This window comes from Etheostoma spectabile, chromosome 4 (assembly GCF_008692095.1).
Source record: "Etheostoma spectabile isolate EspeVRDwgs_2016 chromosome 4, UIUC_Espe_1.0, whole genome shotgun sequence".
Lineage (NCBI taxonomy): Eukaryota > Metazoa > Chordata > Actinopteri > Perciformes > Percidae > Etheostoma > Etheostoma spectabile.
The window spans coordinates 30,087,025-30,093,024 of NC_045736.1; positions in this window are offsets into that span (position 1 = coordinate 30,087,025).

Here is a 6,000-nt window from a genome sequence, read left to right on the forward strand (position 1 = left end):
AAACAGGAGAGAGTAATCTCAGAGAGGGTTCAACAATTCTGCCCATCCGGAGATTACATTATTTTCCCAAATTGCAAGTGAAGCCTCTCAATTCACCAGCCAATGAATCAACAGTGTAGGCAGGGAGGGGAGAGCGGCATGCTATGTCATCTAAGACAAGGTGTGTGTGTGAGGCATCCCATTAAGGGAAGAAAACAACTGGGAATACTGTGGAACATAATGGCATAGCAGTGCAGTGGCAGTAGCAAATGACTTCAAAGAACCCGGAAAGTTTCTGTGGAGGAATTCTACTAAATTATGTGAAGTTGAGCCATAACGTAGCAAACATCTTTATTTGTATTTGTTTATTTAACACGGGCACGGTCGCATATTAATGGACATTTTAGCCAAAAGGCTATTTTTCCCTAGACAGATCATAACAAGTCACCCTTACAAGAAAAATTACAAATTTACACAACACCATAACAATTACAATATCTTATACACTGGGTAAAAGTACTAAGTATCTAACATAAATAATGATGTGAGTGTGTGCGGTAGCATTTACTATTATTAATAATAATAATAATTAAAGCTGCAAGCAGCGTTGGACGGGCTCTCGCGGCTAGGCCCCGTGTTGGGGTTACTGGCGGACGCCGCACCTTGCGACCGTGCACAAATCGTCATTAATAAGAAATAGCTGTGAAAGGGTGCGTGGCCAAAGCATAGGGGTCGGGGCAAACCTTGACCAATAAAAAAAAGAAGTCTCACACAAGGGTCTACATCAAACGGGTCATGAGTTAAAAAAAAGGGGCATGGTTTTAGCATAGGGGGCAGGCCAAGCCATCACCAATTAAAAAGAAACTGCTGAGTTTGACTATACATCACACAAGACTCTACCTTAAATGGGTCACCAGTTATGAAAGGGGCGTGGTTTAAGCACAGGGGGCGGGCCCAACCCAAAACAACGAAGAAGGAACTCTCCGCTGAGTTCAATGATACCTCACACAAGGGTTAAACTACGCAAATGGTATATAATGGGCGCGGCTTAATCGTAGGAGGCGGGCCAAACCAAAAAGGAACTCGCTGCTGAGTTCAATGACACCTTACACAAAACTCTACCTTAAATGGTTCAACTTAAAGGGGGCGTATCCTGGGCGTGGTTAGGGTAGAGGGGGTGGCTCTGTATCATGGGTTGACCGCACATAAGTTTCATGTAAATCGGATGATGTTTGTCATGTTTGAAGGCTGATTTCAGGAGGAGGAGCAGGAGGAGGCGCCATGACCAAAAAGTCAATTTTGGCCTATTCACTGTGCAAAAATGCAATAGTATAGTTTCTGTGAATCTGTGAGACTCAGACATCAATGGTGCACAGGAGGCGGGACGCACAGATCCATCTCCCCGGCAACAATCGCTCTGTCGGGTGGGCGTACTAATGTGATGTGTAATTGATCCCGTGGATGATTTGTAGGCTATGTAGTTGAACAAGGTGTACCCGGTCCTCCAAACGCTGGGCCGTCTTGACTGTGTTGTCTCGTCTCCCTCACGCTGGACCCAGTTTCAATTTTCAATTTCAATTTCATGTTGCTTTATTGGCATGACAAAAAAAATCCATCTGTGTTGCCAAAGCATAAGAACAAACACATGTACAAACAGCAATGAGTGAATACATCTGATACTAAACAAATGACTTGTATGTCCCACAAAGGGTGCTTTAAAACAATAAAAAAAAGAACAGAAAAATAAAAATGATAATAAAACAAATTTATTTTTGCCTTGTATTGTGGCAGGAGAAGACATATTTAGCTGCTAGCCATGCCATGCTATGCTTTTATCTTCCCCTAATTACCAAGGAAGCTGTTTGTCCTCGGTATAGGTAGTGAAGCCTGGTATATGTTTTTCAAATTTTGGGAAATATTTGGTTCTTAAGTCTTCAAATTTGGGACATGTACATAAGAAATATAATTCTGTTTCGATATCCTGGTGGCAATGTGCCCAGACACGTTCCTCTCTTGGTCTCAACACTAAATTGCGACCTCTTTCAATTTCCAGTAAGTCAAGGTGTGTTAGTGTTAGTAATCAGTTTCACTGATTAACACTCACTACTAAATGGCATTACATCAGTGGGTTCAGACTGCTTATTGTGCATAATTTGGACTGACACTGAGATGCATGTTCAGTAACTGGTGTGGCGCTGCCACTGTTCTCTTGACTTCCACTTCAACGTTAGACCTTTTTCTTTTAAATGTCTGCCATGGTTTGGTGCATTCACTGCCCGGTCACCATTGGCCACTCGTGGCATTTTCTTTTATTGCTTTTTTTTTTAATGACAAACCTCCAAACAACATTTTGTTCTCGCCTCCACCTCCACATCACAGTCGGTGATGTTATAACCCGCTGTGATTGGACAAAGAGTAACGTCGGGGGTGCATTTATAATCATTTCCGTATTAATTTACAGGAGGAGGCAAGGCGGGGTAGATGGCAAGTTAAGGTGTGTTATGTAATACCTCAAAGGACACTGGAATCTGTGCAATTTCAAGCTAAATAATTTCAAAATTAACCATTCCATTTCATTACTATACAACATTTCTTTATTTATTATTTAGTACTTAACCATTTCATTTCATTACTGTGCAATACGTGTTTATTTGTTATCCACTTTCACACAATGTGTATTCAAAGCTATTTTATAAATGCACACAGTTGCTCTCCAGACTCAGGACTGTGCACCAGCCCCCCCGCCCCTTTTTTTTTTCTCTGCACTACCTGCACTTTATATTTTTGACTTTATATATTTTTGATATGTGTCAACACTGTAAAGGTATTGCTTCAATCGCAATCAATTGCACAGGTAATGTGTACTTGTGTATAATGACAATAAAGCCATTCTATTCTATTCTATGAACAATAATAACACTCAAGTTTTGGCCGTATGCCACCTTCTGGCATGAAACTCTGTCCCTCACCTATTTCTCACCACATACACTCTGTTTAAAAAACATCTATAAAACTAGTTCATAACACATCAGACATGTCAGCGTTAATAAGAATATGTATCTTCTCTCAACCCAACCATGTTGCCACTTGTGTCTCTGCTGTGTCAATGTGTAGTGTAATTTTTTTTTTTTTTCAACCTAATGTCAGTATTATAGCAAACTTGTACACTGTATTTATCAGCGGGATTTGAAGAGTTGTATCTGTTTTACTGCTTTTTATATTTGTATTGTTCAACTGTTGTCTCCTTATTGTTTGTTTTTAAGGGAGACAATTTTAAGATCTGTCCAGGGACAGCGGATGAAAACTAGTCTTTTGGCTAATTCTGGTGCATTTACAGCAATGTTAATTACTGTACACTGTACCTGTCAAATGAATTAATAAATTAAATTAAAACTTAGGCCCCCATTCAGACAACAACAGTTTTGCCGACCTTTTCGGACCTTTTTTTCCTCCAGCATTACTGTAGGTAATTAAACTGGAACCTATGGGCTGCATTTCACAACAAACACAGCTAACATAACTACAGTGTAATAATATAGTATTAGTGTATACATATAAGTCCCATTTTATGTACCACATTCTATAAATCAAATCCAAAATGATGCAAACTCAAACACAAAGATGAAATAAAGATATAATGGCTACTCTATATAATACAACATTTTAAAAAAACAGGTGAACTAGAGGTGGCCCCATGCCTATATTATTTTATCAATTTTTCTTTTTGCAATACACTCAGACATGAGGAGTAATCAGAGGAAAGCACAGGCAGTGAAGACTGTTGTTTGGAATATTCATTGCACACCTGATTTTAATATACTGTATTACTGCTTGACACATCATTCATGCTGCTGCCTACAGACATAGATTTAAAGCTGTTGTTATCCAAGTTTTGCTCTCCAAATGTCTAACAATACATACATATACACACAAGGATATCAAAATTTAAGGGGGTGTAAGATCAGTTTATTTAACCTTGGTATTTCTTTTAAACCATGCATATAGCCATAATGTCAGTAGTGTTAATTGTCAGCTCTATAGAGCCTAATAACTAAGCACCTAAATATCTGTTTAGACGAAAGAACAATGGCTAGACAGGACAGGACAATCACATGGTAGTGAAAAGAAGCGTTAAAAAAAAAGAGCCAAAAACGAGACAAAAGTGTTGATAAAAGAGACAAAAACATCGGAAAAAGTGTTGATTTTCAGGACAACACAAGGGTCAATGACTCTAAAGTACATCTCACAATGAGACCTGAAAAAGACATCCAAATATACTGATTACAGCATAGCTCCTCCAACCTGTTTTGGTGGAACTGAGAGCCTTTTTATACATTCATCATGTGGTAATAATTCAAGTCAGGTTTCATGGCAATGCATTATAAAACAATAAACAAGCAAAGAGGTTGGACTAACATAAATCATGTTGCACAGCCATAATGGACAAAAGATGTATTTGTATTGGTCTTGCAACATCAATTCTATTTTTAGACGGAAGCACTCTGTGTGTTGTTCACGGGTACATTATGATCCCTCTGTCTAAGAAAAGTGCTACACTAACACTGTTTGCAGTACATGTATCCTTAGGCTATTTTCCTAAATAAAGTGCATTTTTCTCAGTTCATTATTGGGGTTTTATAAAAGTATGAAAATGACTAGCCTAATTTAGTAAAACACGACCAGAGGCAGAGAACAAGCAAACATATTACCTTACTTGATAATGCCAATTTACATGGAAAAAATATAGGCTCGGGGTAAAGGCACATTTAAGATTTTTTATGACATAGAGTAATAATGTAGTTTTAAGACATTGGAATGTGTCGATTAAATGGTCCCCATTTACCATTTATTCTCCCGATTCCATTAGGAACTGTATATAGAGAGAGTGTGTTTCTTAGATCCACCCAATCACATGGATTTGTTTGTTGTCCGATAATAACGATGGCAAAGAATCTGCAAAAAACCTTTGTTAAGTCGTAGTTTTGAAATGGAACTTAAACTGAAATGACTCCTACAGATATGTCACTTTCACCAAATCCTATATAAAAAAAATTATTACTTTAACTTACCTTTGCCGCTGTCAGTTTCTTCTCAAACAATGTATTTTTTTCTCTCTCAATATAACCATTTACATAGTGAACTTTTTTAGCTATTCAATAATTCTACATAAAATGAATTCAAAAATAAATAAATTCAAAATAAAAGCTGTTAGTTGCTGACAAATTCCTTTGTAATTAATCTGGTTTTGGTTTACTTTAACAATGTGTTCAACATTGCTTTACTGTTCTGTGTTAGTTGTAACAACTATGAAAATATGAATAATAATTGTGTAAATGGTGTTAAACCTATAACCTGCTTTATCCAACCCGATTTTTTTAGACCTTATAATAAAATGTCCCTGTTTTGTATACTGATGATTAAAACATTTTGGGGAAATACAACAATTGTGATGGATACAAATATAAATACATAGTTCCAAAAGTCAATATAAAGACCAGTAAAGACATAGATGTGGCCATGTCTACAGCAGGTATAGACATCTGAACAAATGGGCATCACCACGACCTTCAATGTAATTGGAGCTCGGCATCAAGTAAATGGTGTGAAAAAATGGTCGTGATCCTGTCTTAATGCGCAACTGACCACAATAAGTCACACTGATTGCGTTTTTAAAAAAAAACAACATCGCTAATGGTCCAGAGTTGGCACGAGGTGCCGAACGTTGACAGAGACTTATCTCACCCGCTGTGGAGACGAGTCAATCAGCGCGAGGACCGGTGCCAGGTTCTTGTTGTCGCTTTGTGTCTCTGTTGGAAGGGTCACACTCATCATGCTGTCCACTCAAACATCCTGTCCCCTCACATCCCCTAATACCTCGCACCTTGACCATGTCGAACGATCAACACCTGTGACTCATCCACTGCATATGTTACCGCGGCTGCCTCATCACAACACAATTACTGGCCTGGATTAGGTTTTTAAAGTGTAGGTTGGAATAATAAGCGATGATCTCTGCTTCCC